The sequence below is a fragment of the Centruroides vittatus genome, unplaced genomic scaffold, assembly GCF_030686945.1.
Source record: "Centruroides vittatus isolate TY-2023 unplaced genomic scaffold, ASM3068694v2 contig_18, whole genome shotgun sequence".
NCBI lineage: Eukaryota > Metazoa > Arthropoda > Arachnida > Scorpiones > Buthidae > Centruroides > Centruroides vittatus.
In genome coordinates, this window is record NW_027121101.1 from 7,720,695 (window position 1) to 7,738,875 (window position 18,181).

An 18,181-nucleotide genomic window follows, 5' to 3' on the forward strand; every position below is an offset into this window, starting at 1 on the left:
AAGAAACTTTTTTATTAATTTTATTAAGTCGACTATCGTAATGAATTCTTGTGAAATTAATATGTTGAAAATTGCACATTTAGATTTCGAGTTATATTTATGTAAGTAAATACATGAATAATAAATTAACTGAAAATTATTTATAGTTAAAACATTCGATGTGCCATTGAACGTCTTTGATAAGAACGAATTTCCCCGTTATTGGTTTTTTACACTTGGGACATTTTGGTAAAAACAACTCCATATAATCAGTTTTACAGTAAGGTTTTCCATCTTTCTCGATAAATCCAGGTTCTTTATTTAAAACTTTTCCGCATATTTCGCATTGAAAGTGATCGATGTGCCATGTTTGTCCTAAGGCAGTGAGAAATTGTTCCTGAACCGGTTGTTCACACCTGGCGCAGGTATTAGCGAACGTATGTAAATAATCTCTCTGACAGTAAACTTCACCATTTATTTCGTGAAATTCTTCATTTCCTATTTCCTCTCCGCATTGCTTGCATTGGAAATGTTCGGGATGCCACGTCTTACCAACAGCTGTGAAGCATTTATCGAGGATAGGTTGATTACATTTGGCACATTTAGGAGAAAAAAGTTTCTGATAATCATTTACGCAATATATTTTTCCTTCTCTTTCCATATATTGGCATTTTAATTGTATTTTACAACGAGAACAAACAAAATGTTCGAGATGATACGATTTACCCAATGCTAAAATTCTTTTTCCTGTTACGGGTTTCTTACAAACTTCGCACATGTCTTTCGATTTGGACTGTGTAAACGAATCACTAGTTTTTTCTATCGATTGAATCGGATCACTTTTATCGTCGGTGTTGGATTTCTTTTTAAGCTTCGATGGATTTCCTTTTTTTGGCGCCTGAGCTTTAGATTTGATAGGTCTAACTGTTTGCTTCCTCTTTGACATGGCAGCCTACCAACAGCTATCTGTTATTATTAGGCTTTCTTGTTCGGAATATTTAATATTTAATAAACAAACTTTTCTTTAATTCAACCGGAATTTCTTTAAAGTATTAATATAAATGTATGCATATAATGTTTCGAAAATAAATCATTTTTTTTTTTTTTTTTTTTTTAATTGTTTTCTATATTGTTGCCTCGTTTATTATTAGGTTACACATTAAAATCAAACTGACAATACGTACGTGAATTTATTCTTTCTATAAAAATAAAATTTAATTAATTAAAAGTAAAAATTATTTGCTTAAAAAAGCTTCAATAACGTGGCAGAAATTGCTTTTCGAGTTTTTAACAAGGCCAAAACCAACGATTTAAAACTGAAACCTTATCCGTGACGTACAAAGAAAATCGTTCTCTTTTTATAGTAACAAACCAGACTATGTGTTCAATTAATACAATCGACAAACGTGACTTTCGAATTTGAAGGGGGGGGAATATATACTAAAAACCTTGATTATAATTTAAGTATATTCATGAATTTAAGGACGATAAAAATTATTTTTGCCTTGATCCTTATTGTTTGTTGGATGGACCTCATTTTTAATACAATGTCCACGAAGGATTAAAAATAGCCAATACGAATTCAACGACCTCTGGCCGATGTAAAAATAAAGCTTGTTCTTGATGGTTAAACTCTTTTTACCTGTACTTTAACCTTTTTTTTTTTTTTTTTTTACGTATATCTCTTATCTGTATCGCGTAATATGTCATAGATAAGCGTGGAGAATCTCTATTAGCTGCCCTGAGGGATTAAAAGTTATTTTCCGTTGACTCAATCTACATCGGATATGACTATTATATTTTAAAATTGTCTTGCGATTTTTTCAAAATATAAACGTAATAAAGCCTATTATAATATTTGACGTCAATATCGTTTATAATTCAAGGAAAAAGCTATAAGATATGAATATTTTACTGAGTTATCGTGATCTTGGAAAATATTCTGAAGGCTCGACATGACTGTTGAAAATTTTATTAAAACAAAGGATAGATGTATAAAATGGCTTTTTAAAAAAATTTTATTATCTAAAATTTTAGAAATGGGTTAAAATAATTGATGCTATTTTATATAAAGTATTTTCAATTAATTAAAATTGAAAACAAGTTTAAAAAAAAAAAAACACACAATTTCACAACAAATCTGATGACATTATTGAAATCCTTTTTATTTTAATTTTGTATATCATTAAAATTTAATAATAATGAATATTTATAATTATAACTCGCATAAAACCTTATTATTTTAGAAAATAATAGGCCTAATTATTTGAAAAATTTAATAATTTGTTTTAATTGACGTCAGTAACATACAAAAGTATTTTGTTTGTTTTTGAAAATATTTTATAAATATAGAAAGGATCATCCTTCTGTAATTATAACGTTACTATAATTATTTTTAAAGATTTTAGAGCAGTAATTAATCATTTGTCTAAGTTAACAGTAAAACATTAAGTATCCAATAAAGCAAACGTTTATACTTTTCCAAAAATAGAAGATAAATTTGGCAGCTCGTAATGGAAATATAGAATGAAAGAAGGGGGAAAAAACATTATAACGAAGTACTAGAAACGGGATATGTTATTCACTTCCTCCTTATATTAAGAAAGTTATATTTGTAAGTTTTGATAAAAGTTTGGTTCTGTGATGATTAACCGGAATTTTCTATGATTCATTAAACATTATGTTTGATTATAAATAGTATTTGACGTTATAATACGCGATTATATAAATATATGTACTAATCTTTCTGTTTCTTAATACGCAACGCGTGATTAATCAACCATAAAGTCGCTCTTTTTGTCGGAAAAGCTTGTGACAAATCCGAAATTAATCATTTGTTTAATTGTGACGTCAAAGTCGTTACGTGTTAACGTAATGACAAAACGGAAACATCGTTATTAGAGTTTGATATGTGAAATATTTTTTTCCACAGTCACCTTGGAAAGTTGCGCAAAGACGTCACACAGAGTAAGAAAATGTGCAAGTAATGCCATCTGTCTGTGATAAATTCATTTTAAATATATTAATATTTTCTACAATATATATGTATTTTTGTAAAGATAATCAAGATTTATAAATTATAAATCTTAGATTGGTTATTGTCTTGCCTATAAGAATTTACAAATGTCAGATTGATTTCATTTAATACTAAAGATTTTTAAATAAATTTAAAACAGAAAAATGTAATGCTTTTAGGTGAATTACGAATTTCTTTTGAGGAAATATTTATGTAAAACATATATATATATATATATATATATATATATATTCAACTTATATAAGTTATTTATGCACTTTTATCAACATTATAAGATACTTTTCATATCATTTAGAGTTTACAAAGGAATGAAAAACGTAATAAAAATATTCATTTGATATAAAAAGAAGGAAGGATTTAAATTACACAAAATATAAATGGAAAATTATAAAGGTTAATTTTGTAAATTATTAATAATACGATGCAATCTTTAATTGATTTTTTTGTGATATCTGAAAGGTAATTAAATGTAGTTAATATATACAAATAGATTAAGATGATAATTAAACTTTGTTGATTTCATTTTCATATAGATTACTCCAGGATTTACTCTTGAGGGGAGCCGAGTTGAACGGATAAAAAAAATTTTTAATACGAATTCAATAAAATTCCCACCTTATGTGATTGCTAATTCATAATATAAAAATAGAAGACACCACAGAATATAAATAACGAAATGAATTTTAATTAGAAAAATATTTTTGGAAAATTTTCTATTTGTTTTCCTTTTTCATTGGAGGGTACCCGGACCCCTTGGCACCCCTGGGTACACCACTGGATTACTAGGAACCACGAAATAAATTTATTTTTCTCTAAAATATTAAATGAGCAAGACTGTTCACACCATGGTTTTTGAGATTTAAATGTAAATATCGTGTTGACTATAATGCGAGTAGCGTGCCAAGAATACATCTTTTTTCAAATTTAAAATACTTTTTATACAATTTAGTTGGAAAATTTAAAACTCGTGTATAAATTTCATTCCCTACTGCAATATTACCATCGAAAAATTGTAAACGGATTCATATATTAGAAAGTTTCGAATTAATAATAAAAGGTTCCTTATTGGCGCGTACATTACCATTTTTACATAAGAAAGAAGACTTTTAAGAGTAAACTATTTGCTTATTCGATTTTAAATTTCAAATTTGACGTCGTTAAAAAGAAAATAAAAATAATTATCTTATTTTTTATTGGATCATCATTGGAAGGAAAAAAAACAAATGAGTTGTTTGTATTTCTAATGTTTATTAAAAGATTCTTTTGAAGAATATAATTAAATAAAAGAAGTCACTTTGCAGTGAAATTTGATTAAGAGCTAATAAAATGAATTTGAACATAAAAATTATTGATTGAGTTTTAAATTATTATTATTATTTTCCTTTGTTTACTGAGAAAATGAAAGTTATGTTAAATTTATATGTAGTATGTTGTCTGTATATTCTATATTAAATTTAATACGTTCAATTTTTATATATAAATGAATAAAATACCCATACATTTATATGATATTGAATACATTTCCGAAGAATAAACAGATCAAAGTTCTTTGTATTGAGGGCAAAAAAAACCTAAAAAAAATTAAGTTATTTCGAAAACAAAACTTCTGGCATAAAATAATTAGAAATAACAGCCATAATGGTAAACTGGATCTAGGAAATTATCCTTTAATTTAAGCTTTTGTGACGATATCATAAAATGCATTCAAAACTAGTAACGAGTAGACACACACGAACCTTCTGGATTAAATATTAAATTATTAAATGAAAAACCTATATTGTAAAATATTATGAAATTTATAATTAATACAATTCTCTGTATTATAATAATAGACAATAATTTTATTATAATAAAAACAATTGAAATAATGTCATTTATATAATACAGGGACTGGAGAAATGGAACTTAGGCCTAATTATATACATTCTCGTAAATAAGTTATATATTTATTTAGATTTCCTATAAAGGAAAAAAGTGTAGGGGTTGTTTCACAGCTTAATAAATAAATACATTAATTAAACAGTGGCGCATTATGGCTTCTTGGGGCCTGGGTAAATTTGAATTAGGGGGCCCCTCGTACAGGTTTGACTCCAGACATTTTTCCTGGGGAAATTTTGAGGGCAATTTCCCGGTTTCCTCGACCTCTGGAGGGTTATGTGCTGCGCCACACTGACAATTCAGATATGACCAGTTTAATATTCTTACTATAGTAATGAGTTTATAAGAGTTTGGTTTAGGGCCCTCTGTTGGTGGGGGCCCCAGGCAATTTTCCATTATTACCCATATACATTAAATTTAATACTTTTAAACCAGCGCTGGAATCTCCACTAAAAAGCTTCTTCCGTAGCCTTTGTAATATAATATTTTAAAAATCGATTTTTTTAAAATTATGTTTTAGTACTTTAGTTAATGGAAAGAAACATAAACAATATATCACATTTATCATTTGAAAAACTGACGTGCAAATAAATGTTTTAATATCAGCCATATCGATTATTTATTCTAAAAATAAATACCTTTTTCCCCATTACGAGCAACGCTAAAATTATTATTATTATTATTATTATTATTTTTTAAATTCTATTTTGAGTTTCGCTTCGAAAGTAAACTCGTAAACACAGTTAAATTTAATATTTTTTCCTGTAACTATAAAAAGAGAAATTTAATATTACCCGTTATTAATAGATGGCGCTATGTGTTTCGATTTAAATATAGTAACGCGTTCATATCCATTGATATTATAATCTAATTCGTGAGAAATTATGTAAATTTCGTTAAATTTATTACTATTATTTTTTTTTATTAAAAATTAATTTTGTCGATTATTTTTTTGTAAATGAATTATTATTTTAAAAAAAAGTTCCTTACTGCGTGTACTGTATAGTAGATTGCTTTCTGAATACGAATTACCTATTTATTGCCTAACAAAACTCTTCGTGATATTCTTTTTTTATTAAAGAAAATTGAAATTCCGATCAATTATGGCCATAGTAATTTTGAATAATAAATTAGATGAATTCATTAAAAATTCAATTAAAAATATAAAATAGATTCACTTTTTACGTGTTAATTTACAGTTTATGTATTAATGAAATATTTACAGAAAAATAAGTTATTTAGCAATTATCACTATGACGTCAATTGAGTGAATGACGACATAATGCACTTTGTGTCGAAAGATTCCATTTTATATTATTTTCTAACACTATTATTAGCTTATATTTTTTCTTGTCGTAATATATTTTTATTATTTCGTTGAAATTATTTATATTAAAAAAAAAAATTGAAACACGTTAAAATACAATTACAAGTATTTTATGAATTTATCTTCAAACTGGTTTAACTCGGATGTATTTAAAATCGTCATTGACAGTAACGTGTGTCGTATTAACTACACGTGAGCCTTATTTAAATAATATCAGATTATGCCAGCATTTTAATATTTCTGTTTCAGTTATTTTGAATGACGTCAAAGAATCTCTTTTGTCTGTTTTTCTTTTAAGTAATTTGACTTGTATTCTTTTAAATTATATAATTGACGATTTTCTTTTGTGTGCTGTCAGATAAAATACATTAATATTACTTAAGTTTTTATCAACTATTTGTAATATAGTAAAAGCATTATGAATTTGTTTATCTCACTTGATCTTTAATGAAAAAAATATTTATATATACTTTTAAAAGCGTATTAATAATAAAAAAGTTATTTTTTTCAAGTATTTAATTTAAAGATTATGCTATATTACTACATTGCATGTTTGTACCGTACAGTACATAAAAATATTATGTAAGTACTTTGTTAGCTAATTATTTTTAAATTTTCCGCCCAAAAAATTGGGTTTTTTTTACCGAACTGAAGGCCTATAATTTTAAATAAAAACTGTATACCTTTAATAATATCAGATTTTCTATTAGATCAATTGCTGGCTATTCACCTCCCAAATGGGGTATTTCCTTTAACGTTTATCCTTAAGAAAGGTTAAAATAAATCTCATATATTTTTTTAGTCTACTGTACATTTAAATTTAAAATCTTCATTTTACTAACTCAATTCTTCAGTTTTTTAAGGTAATTAATTTTTATTAAATAAAAATTTTTTATTGTCAAATATTTTAATTAATATTTGCTTTTTTTATCATCATTATTTGCTAAATTGTTAACTAACTATAGAAAATTTTTGCTAAATTTTAATTAATTATTGTACTGTACATAAAATCATTTAGTCTATTTAATATTTAATAATTTAAATATTGAATCTTCTTCAAGCTTTGATTCTTAAACAAAATACGTGTTTGCGATTAATCTATCGTCTGATTTTTATCTCGACTCGTATTTTATTTTTCAGTTAACGTAGTAAAATATTTGTATATATTTAATATGACAAAAAAATAATATAATTTCTTATAGCAGAGAGCATTAGATACTTTAATTGACATATTTGCTATATGAAAACTGGTTTTGATCTGGTATTCAAAGGAGAGAGAAGATGCTGGACGTCTCGAAGTAGAGCGCATCTTAGAAGGAACCGATAGCATAAGTAATTCATTCTTCTCCAAGTTTCTAAGTATATATGAATATAAACTTATCCTTTATAATATTTTAATGCATTTAATCTATATATGTATAGGTAATTTAATTATTTAATGTAATGCGTTAATTTTTAAAATTTTAAAAATGGTTTCGTCTTTAATGCATAAAAAATAGTATTATAAAGTTTTCTTAGCATTTTAGCCTTATAAATTAATTAAATACAGTTTTTTATTGCTTTAATTTAGTATTTTTTTAGAAGTGTTGTGAATTGAATATAATTCGTGCAGCTATTCGTAATTATTAAGTTATAGTGTTGGGTTTTATTGTATTTATAAATTTATTCTTGTAATCTTATATTAAATGTGATTTTTATGATTTTATTTACATTGTTTATATTACATTAAAAGACTTATAATGTCTTGTAGATTAGGTAAATTTTAACTTATTGCTCCATAATATATTTATAGTAAAAATAGTTGAAATATTTTAATATTTTTGAAAAATTATTATGAAATTTGATTATCCATTATCTGGTTATTATCAATGTAGCTATAACCAGGTGGTCTGCATAAGATATCAATCTTTTAAGAGATCAAGATTAATGTCAATAAACTTGGTTCGACCTACAAACTGTTTTTCTAACAAAGAAACTGTCAGATGTAAGGGAAAAAACGTGAAAGCTTCCTCTTTATTTTTATTCTGTAAAATTTCAAAATTTTAGAATGAAATTATTTATTATAAAATATGAATCTATATATAATTATTTGTATACATCAATAGTTATCAATTTTCTAACTTTTTAATCATTACATAATAAGATACGTTTTCACTAAATTATGTATTACTTGAAATTAATATTAGAATAAATAAGCAAAACTATTTATTATATAATAAACTATATATCAAATACTATATAAATTTTACAATAAGCTTATTATTTTACCTGATTATCTGTCATTTATCGAGTTCGAGGACTGTAAACTTTTATGACCACGAATTATTTTAATGGGTTAGTAGCAACTGCGAGGAAATTTTTCTACAGTCATTTGCTTCAGAACAATAATTCTTTCAATTATTTTGTATTAGTACAAGCTTTTACAGTTTTAGATACAATCAAGAAGAAATGTTTTCATTAAAAAAATCATTTTAGTTTCACTTTTCAACTTGAATTTGAGTAAAATTTCGTTTATTAATGAACATTTTAAAGCTATGTCGTGTGATGTTACGTTTTATCGTTTTAAATTGAATTTAATACCGCTTAAAGTTTTTACCGAATTAAATAAATATATAAATAGAAAATATACAATAAATCCTTTTTACAATAAACTATATAATGAATTAATTTTATTTTATTAGAATTATATGCAAATTCTTATTATTTATTTTGTAAAAAGTCTATTATTAGCCATTTATAAGTTTGGTTACAAGAAAGAATATGTATATATTAATCAATTTTGCTAAATTATCTGAACCTATAAAAAATTAATTTTAAATTAAAGGCACAATTAATAAAATTGGGCGATTAATTAAAATTTCTGCCAGTTGAATGTATTGTATAGGATTCTTCTACTGCTACAAATGATCTAGTTCGAATCCGATTAAGATTCTTGTAAATTTTTGTGGCTTTTTCGGGTAGGACTTCAGTCTAGTTTCGTCATCCATTGCTGGTCGACCTTATTGAAGGCCAAGCAAAACAAGCACAATTAAAGTTTCTTGTAAATTCGTGTCTCTTGTAACAAACCTAATCAATTAAATCTTTATAATAACGATGGAGGATATTACTGTTCATTCATGTTATTCAACTTTAATTTAAACTTCTTATAATTATATGAATATGAAATATTAAAACTGGTATGAATTCTATGTGTTTCGATTACTTTCGTATTTAAGAATAATTTTAATAAAAATTTATTTTAAATATCAAAATGTATATCAATAAAACGTTTTGATACAATAATACAGAAAAACAAAATCCTACAAAACATTAACTGTTGACATTTGTAACAAAACTCTACCTGAAAAACTTGAAACCTCTGACCCAAATACAAGGTCGATTGAAAGATAAAATCAGTTCAGATAAACAACAAAGTGAAAACAGAAGTCTAAGACTGCATTTTCACATAACAGAAGGCTCACAGTGGATAAAACCCCTAACACTGGTAGCTTGTTGATCCCGGGTTCGCGACTGATCAACAGACTGGCCTCGTGGATTTTGCCTGGTTTTTTCACGTGTCTAACATCTAAATAGGGGCCATTTTCCCCATAGTTCTCTCGGGCAGCACCTCCTCTTAGCAGATCGCCCTGTGTTGTGTTGCCTTTCTTACATCAATTTAATCCAGAAATTTTATCAAATTTTTTAATGAAAATGGATAATATCAATTTTATGTACTGTACAGTACATAAAACAATATTAGTATCTAGAATTTTTAGTAATAATTTTTCTCCTATATAAATATATTTACAATTACAAAAAAAAAAAAAAAGAAATTGTAATTATGGAAACTTTACTGAAGCGAATTACTTAAACAATTATGTATCAAAATTATTAAAACTCCTTTCATTTACATTTAAATAAAGTTCGAAAAGATTTTCAAGACATTATATAAAATTTTCTTGAGAGAGAAACAATGCTAATATCTACAGCGAAAGAAAAAATACATTAAAGTTTATCTGTGCTATAAAAAGACATTGTATTGTTGATTCACTTCCATTATGTAGGAAATAAAATTGATATTTTTTGATTTAATATTTTTCCTTTTGTTGAGATATAAAGATATTTTTGTTCTTAAGCCGAAATATTACTTCAGTAAAATATTTGATTTATTATTTAAAAAATAATAATAATAATAATAATAAAAATATAGAACAAATAATAAAATATACATTTCTAAAATCATAAATAAATTTAAAAATTTAGTTATTTAAAATTAAATTATATTGTAATCAAATTATATACATATTTCCAGATAAGAAATGTTTACTTTTAGTAAATTCATTCTTTATTACATCGATATTTTTCAAAAAATAAAAATAAATAAAATTTTTGATGAATTTGCTTTAATTCATCAAAAATCTTGTTAAATTTGTGAAAAAAAATTGCCTCATAATTTGAGAAAATTTGTGTCATTTGATTTAGTAATGCAAGTTTTCTCAAAAAAGGAACCACCCATTAATTGCACGTATATGGGCCATTTTTGACCCTTTTCCTTGTATACAATAGTTTACTTTCGGCAAATTCCTTCTCCTTTAATTGAATAGAATAGTTTATAAAGTCATTTGACTTTAGAAAATATTTGCAGAACTTTTAAAGTTTAGTCACACGATAATCAAGTGAATAAAGAACAAATTTGTATGCCACTAATTCCACTAAAAAAAGAGCCCACGTAAACAACGTCTCGACCTCTTCCCTCTCAATCGTGTACACTTTTCGCGACCCTCTTAAACTGTAAACGTAATTAATAGACGGCCCTGACTTTAAATTTTGCATTTTATAATCTGTTATAAAGCCTTTAAGTTAATAAAACATGATTCGATAACTTTTCACTAAAAGTAAAATATAGCGCTGAAAGAATGATATACGTAAATTTTAACAAAAAAGAGTAAAAAATTTTTTAAAAAATGTCGATGTAATTAAGGTAGTAATTAATCTAACATCGGTTTGTTTGATCCGAATTTTCCCATATAAAAAAATACGATTTTTATAACAAGAAAGTGAATTAAATTATTGTAAATTTAAATTCAGTATACGGCGTAGCAGTTCATTATAAATCACTCCACGTCCAGTAATTTTGACATAGTTTCGACACGAAATGAAGTCAAAAAATAAAACGAATACTTCCACGCATAATATTTACGATAGGCAATCGAATCGATTATCGTTTAAAGATTATATTTTATTTAATTTGCTCATAATTATACTATTTATGACTTGTTTTTTGTAGCAGTGAATCTATTAACTCATTACGAAATCGTCTAGTACTTATTATAAGTTGTTTTCATTCAAAAGTTGAGTACGCTTAAAGCCGATATATTGTATAATATAATATATATATTCTGTATTACAATATACAAGTATAATGTAATACAATATAATGTATTATATTGTATAGCTGATAATTTTATAATTTGAAAATTTACTATTTTCGTAATAGGAATTTTTGGAATATTTTCAAAGTATTATTATGATATTCTTGTGTAAATTCTTTTAAATGTAATATAATATTTTTTTTATCATTTTATATAGGCCTGTAGAATTGTATATAACGTTTCATGTATTTATGCTATATGATTTACATACACTTTTACTATTGTAATAAGGATTTTAGCATCTCGTATATTTAGCTAAATATTATGGTGTGATAAGGCTTAAACTTGAAACTTTTACTTAAAGAAAGTTTGTAAAAACATTGATTTATGTTTTATTTTAGTTATATTAGTTACACACACGAGGCAGATTCAATAAATAAGGTTAGTAGCACTATTAAAGAAAAATAACTTTCAATATTATTGAGACTTATAAAATTGAAAGAGTATAATGCAGCCATGTACTAACATCCATCCCTGCCAGGTGGAATTTGTGTCCACTACTCGATTTACAAAATGACGTTCGTATTAAACTGCACCAGAATTGAACAGCGAGCTGTTATTCGATTTTTGACAAGTAAAGGTATTAGTTCAAGTGAGATCCCTCACAGGATGTATGCACAATATGGAGTCAGGCACATCGCTACAAAAAACGTGGATTCAAAAGTCTACGAGGCTCGTATATGTTTGTTCGGCCTTCCTCGACTTTTAACCCGTTTCCAAGATCTTTTCGGTGACATGCTTCTCCACATATGCATACAGCCTGCGATGGATCTCACTAATTTACAAGTGTAATGCCTTTAGTTGTCAAAAATCGAATAACTCGTTATTCAGTTTGATATGGACGCCATTTTGTAAATTGCTAAGTGGACACAAATGTCAAGGATATTGGTACAGGACTGCGTTACTGTATACTTTATTAATATTATTCTTGTTAACCCTGCAGGCTACCTTTAGCAGCTTTATCATTAATCCATTGCAAATGATTGCAATGGATTAATAATAAAGCATATTTAAAAATCATATATTTTCAGTATAAAATATTGTTAAAAAACTGCTATAGTGTAGTTATGAAATCCTATTGAAAAAGAATTTTTTGTTTACGATTTTTAAATATATTGTAATTAGATATTTCATAATTATGCCTGCGATTTTCCTTGAGGAAAGCACGTGAAAATTATCCCGAAAGATTGTCCAATTTTAAGACGTTTACTATCAAAACGAATGGAGAAAACCTATTTCCATATAATAAATTGGTAGACGATATTAATTTTACGTTATTAAACAGTTTTTATTTATAGTGTTACCTGGCACAGAAGTTACGAATCTTCTTTCTACGATTACTTAATTATAATTAAAATAAAATTTTTGTAATATAATTTTTTGAAATAACTATTAGGATAAACAATCTTTAATATAAAAAAATAGTTAAAAGAGAAATACAGTAGCCCCTCGTTATATCGCGGATTCGGATATATCGGGCTTTTTTAATGGTTTCCCAAATTTTATAAGCACTCGAGTCAATAAATTTTAAAATATCAATTGCCATTTAATTTCTTTTTGCAAGAAATACAATATTTTATTCCTACCAATGTCCTTGAATCTACAACTGCAGGTGAAACAATAAATTCGTCAAAATCTAAATTATTTCTGAACAGAAAGTTCTAAAATTTTTATACAGTAGTAATACAGATAGAGATTCCATAGCATGTATCATCTGTTCATGTATAAGCCCAGAATTTATAGTACTCGGTTATAGCGCTCCTTTTCTTTGTTCCCGACAGGCGCGATATAACAAGGGGCTACTGTATCTTTAAAAATTAAGAAAATAAAGATTATTTATTAAACAAGTAATATTTCTCTGAAATATGTCTAAAAAGTAAGCAACGTGATGAAAGAAAGTTTTTCCATTATTTAATACTATATATCATCATTTTTAATGTTTAATTCATTATCTCTATTTAATTTAATAAAATAATAATTAAAGAAATTCTGTTAATAATTATTAAAGCTTTAATTTATTATTGAACTTTTTATGTAGAAAACATTTAACAATCGATTCTCTCTAAATTGATAATAAAAGTTATAACAAAAATTGCGAGCTTCTTTCCTGTTAATTCCATTACAAATTTGATGATTTTGAGCGAATACAATATGATATTTATCAATTAATTCAATTTATAATTGTTTATTAACAAAATATGAACCATCCGTAAAAATTACATTGGACTAGATAGGTTTTTAACAAATAGATCTAAGTTATTTAGTATATAATAAATTTAAAAAATATGTTAAACAATAACTGGAAGCGTAATGATTAGTCTATTACACAACCGTTCGTTCTGCACGATTAGAATTGATAACATGAATATTCTATTTCGAGACTGCATTTATGAATTTCTAAGGGAGGTTCGCCATGACTAAATAACACCTTAATATAATCTAGATGAGACTAGATTCAAAACTGTAATGGTTAAAATATATGATAAGAGATGAATTACGCCAAGATTTATTTTCTGTTGTTAATATGTAACAATACGAATGACGTGATTAATTTGTTGACGTGAGGTTAACTACAGGTTCTTCTATTCGGGCGTGCCTGATCCTCAATCAGTTTGCCAGCATTGGTGAGGGAACTCGCTTATGCTGGCAAAACCATTGAACTATGCCCTGACCAGAATTAACAATAAATTCGTTCTGCATGGTTAGAATTGATAACATGAATATTCTGAGGGGCGAGAATTATTAAAAGAGACGAGATCAGATTCGAACATATCCCTCATGACAGCAAACGTCCGACTATCAGGCCAACTAGAATATGAATATACTCTTTTCTATCAGCGTTAAATTATCAGAAAGAAGATGTACTATTAGAGAAGGTTTTTATATTTTAAATATTTGTTCATAACACAAAATCTAAGATATAATATTTAAAATTATAAATGATTTTCCCTTTTGAAAACAGTGTTTAAAGTTAATCACTTTTATGACATAATATTTGGTAGAATATCGTAAACAATGGCATTAGCATATTAAAATGAAATTAAGCTATTAATTTTGTATCTCTCTGCAAGAATTATGTGTTATAAAGATGAAAGTTAACCTTGAAGATTTGATAACAGCTCAAGCACTACTTTTTTTTTTCTTTTTTCATGTAAATTTAAGAAGATTTTTTTTTCTTGTAATGTGATTATAAGACCATGTTTATAATGATAATATCTTCGTACTTGTATAATATACTATTAATTAAGGATTGCTAAAAATGAATAATTATACATCACATTTTTAGCATAAGTATGATAAATTTATAACCATAATTGTCTGAATTTTGGCTCCTCCCTTTTCGTGTTTCCTTAACAATTACATTTAATTTTCAATAAATATCCTGCTTAAAACTATTTACATGAGTTAAATAGGTGATAGGGATTATGGCTAGAAACAACTTAATTTTTAAAGCTTAAATATTAATTTTTATTAATAGTCTTCCGGATTAGAGCAATTAAGTAATTTATATAATAGAAGAATTTATTGTTAATACCAGAAATGAAACATATTCTTTGAATAAATCTTATTACAAGCATTTTCCTGAAAATTTAATTAAATTATGCTGCTCACGAATGAGATATATACGTATATTTAATGTTTTCTATGTCGTTCTGTTACGCATTCGTGTTATTATATAAGCTCTTTAATCTATCAATCAAATAAATGATTCTCTTAATAAGATTGTAATTCAAAAACTTATTAATCTTCTTAACCAGATTAGATGATGCTGTATATCTTTTAACTATGAAAATCTGTTTTTAAGCTAATTATAGATGTTAAACGCGAAATAATATATTCATTTTCACGAGAAATATATAAAAAATTATATATAAATTCCTTTTTTTATATTTTTATTCTTTAAGTAATTAGCCAAGTAAGTATAAATATCAAAAAATAAAAATTTCTGTTTTGTTTTATTAAGCGTAAATTGTTATTAGTGTAAATGCTGGCATTACTCTTAAATCTTCGTTAAAAATACATAAGCATCCATATGAAAAACAAGAATTCGAATCCATGATCTGATGTAAATGAAGTAAGGCATATCAAAAAGCTACTGCTAGATCGTCAAAATGTAACAAAACCCTTTTCTTTGTTAAAATAGGAGTATAAAAATTACATTTTCTATTATATTATAAGGAGCTGTTCATTTATTATTGAGCCACATTTGACCCCTTCCCTTTATGTTTTGTATAATGATGGTACCGTATAATACTTTTGACAAACTCCCTCTCCTTTAATTGTGTGTACAGCAGTTGATAGATCACCGATATTGAAGAAATTACAAAGTTTTGCAAATATTTTCTGATAATTTATTCACATGACTAGTAAATAGACTTATAAGAGCAAATTCTTATGCCACTAATACCACTAAAAAAGTCCACAGACAATGTCTCAACCTTCCCCTTCCTCATCGTGTACAATGATGTATTTTTTACAACCCCTTCTCTTCCTTAAACTGCACACGCAATTAATGGATGACCTGTAATAAGAATTCTTATTATAATACATTCTTCTCTCGTAAAAATTATCTAAATAATTTATGAGCATATACACTCTCAAAAATTGTATAACTTTTATTATTAAATGCTAATTTCCAACAATTAATCATACAAACCGGATATAAACGTAATAATCTAAATTAAGGATGATTTATTAAGTTATTTATTAATGTATTACTATATAGAGATTTATATTATTTTTAATACACGAATTTATTAAAATATTTTTTTAAAAATAGAGTAAGAAAAGGTGTATACAGTAATTCAGTTAGCGAAATTGTTTTAATGTGGTATTGTGCTATAAATCAGTATTTTTAAAATTAATTTATTATTTTTCTAGGACCACTTTAACCTCACTCTTGAAATAATTAGAATATAAACAGTATTTTAAAATTCAAATACAAATCTTAAATTTTAATAGATACAGCAAATTGAATAGTATAATTTTATTATTATTATTAAATAATTTTCCTTCTTGCATCATGTTGATAAAAACAGGAAGATTTTGATAAAATTTTGATTGCTTGCCAGTTTTTGATGATATTTTAACAATTAATGTAGCAATTTAACATGTAACATGTCGTTCTTATCATCTTTTTGAATCTCTCATCAAATTTAAAGGTTAAAAATGAATTATCGTTTTAAAAAAATACTCTACAATACTCTCATTCACTGTCCTAGTTTTTTTTTATTTTGTTGTAAGTATATAATATAATTTTGCGTGATTAAAATTAATATTAAAAAATGATCATCTTTCATTTATGAGCTCTTAACCAGGTGTAATATTTTTATAGCATAAATTGATTCAAGGTAATGTCAACAAACTGAAACTCCGCCTTTAACCGTGCTTTTTCTATATAGGAAGATTGTCGTAGTTAAATAAAATAATAATAATAATTTAACTTTAATTCGTCTAATACTCTGCTACTAAAAGGATTTCACTTTTATTACTTTCATATTCTATATTAAGATATAAAATAGAATTTAGTGTAATTATCTCACGATCCTATAATTTTCTTATCAATCACTTGCTATCAATATTAAACAAGATTCCAAAGAAAGAATTTTAATAAATATTGAAGCGTAACCTGCTGTTTTGTAAGTAGGTTACGCTCTTTGTTCGAATTAATAACATTCTAATCGGTGACAATAATATCGATCAATAAGTATACATTGTTTTCCTGCCTCAAAAACAATTTAATATTTAAATATTTATATTGAAACGTTAAATAAAATATATTTGTAACTGTAGAAATTGCATTATTTTACAATTTTACTAATTTAATTTAATGTAGTGCTGTAAATTAGAAAAAAAATGTATGAACTAAAAAAATATTTTCTCTGTTTATTAACTGAATTAATGGAAAACAGGAAAAGTTGTCCATAATAATTAGCAATTTGTCAGCTGAAACTTAAAGTAGGCCTAATATTTTAATAATAATGAATTATTTAAAATATATACACAGTATATAACTTTCTAGGCCTCACTTGTCTGCTAAAAAGCCATAAATATTATTTTTTTACGTCAAATTCCAATTTATAAAACAGGAAGAGGAATAAAATCCCCAGGCTAATTTTAATAGGTCTAGATGCACTAGCAATATTTCGAAGGGGGGTTTTTTTTTTCGTATTGGATTCTTACCTTTTCTTAATATGTAATTTAATAGGTTGTTCATTATAAGAAATATGAAATATATTCTTATTTGCATAAATGATAGAATTCGAAGTTAGAGTGAACATAAACTGCTAATTTGAGTACATTTGCGATAAAAATTATATAGATTAATGATGAGATAATTTCACTGAAATTTGTTATTCGTCAGAAAAAATATTTAATTTTGATGCCGTTACCATTAATTACGTTAACGTAACGTGTTGAATATATAACAAGTTGAGTGTTAATGGATACATGAATACATGAACCTTTATGTATTAGTCTAACTCAATTTTAAATTATTACCTACGTTCAATATATATATATATATATATATATATATATATATATGTA

At 25.7% G+C, this 18,181-nt stretch overlaps 1 protein-coding gene and 1 pseudogene across 1 annotated transcript in view; both read right to left on the reverse strand.

The window, feature by feature from the left end:
* Tmem63 (transmembrane protein 63) overlaps positions 1-18,181 on the reverse strand; it is a 175,155-nt gene that overhangs the window by 107,753 nt on the left and 49,221 nt on the right. The gene's annotated exons all lie outside the window — the stretch shown is intronic.
* On the reverse strand, positions 32-1,086 carry LOC136969737 (leupaxin pseudogene; annotated as a pseudogene).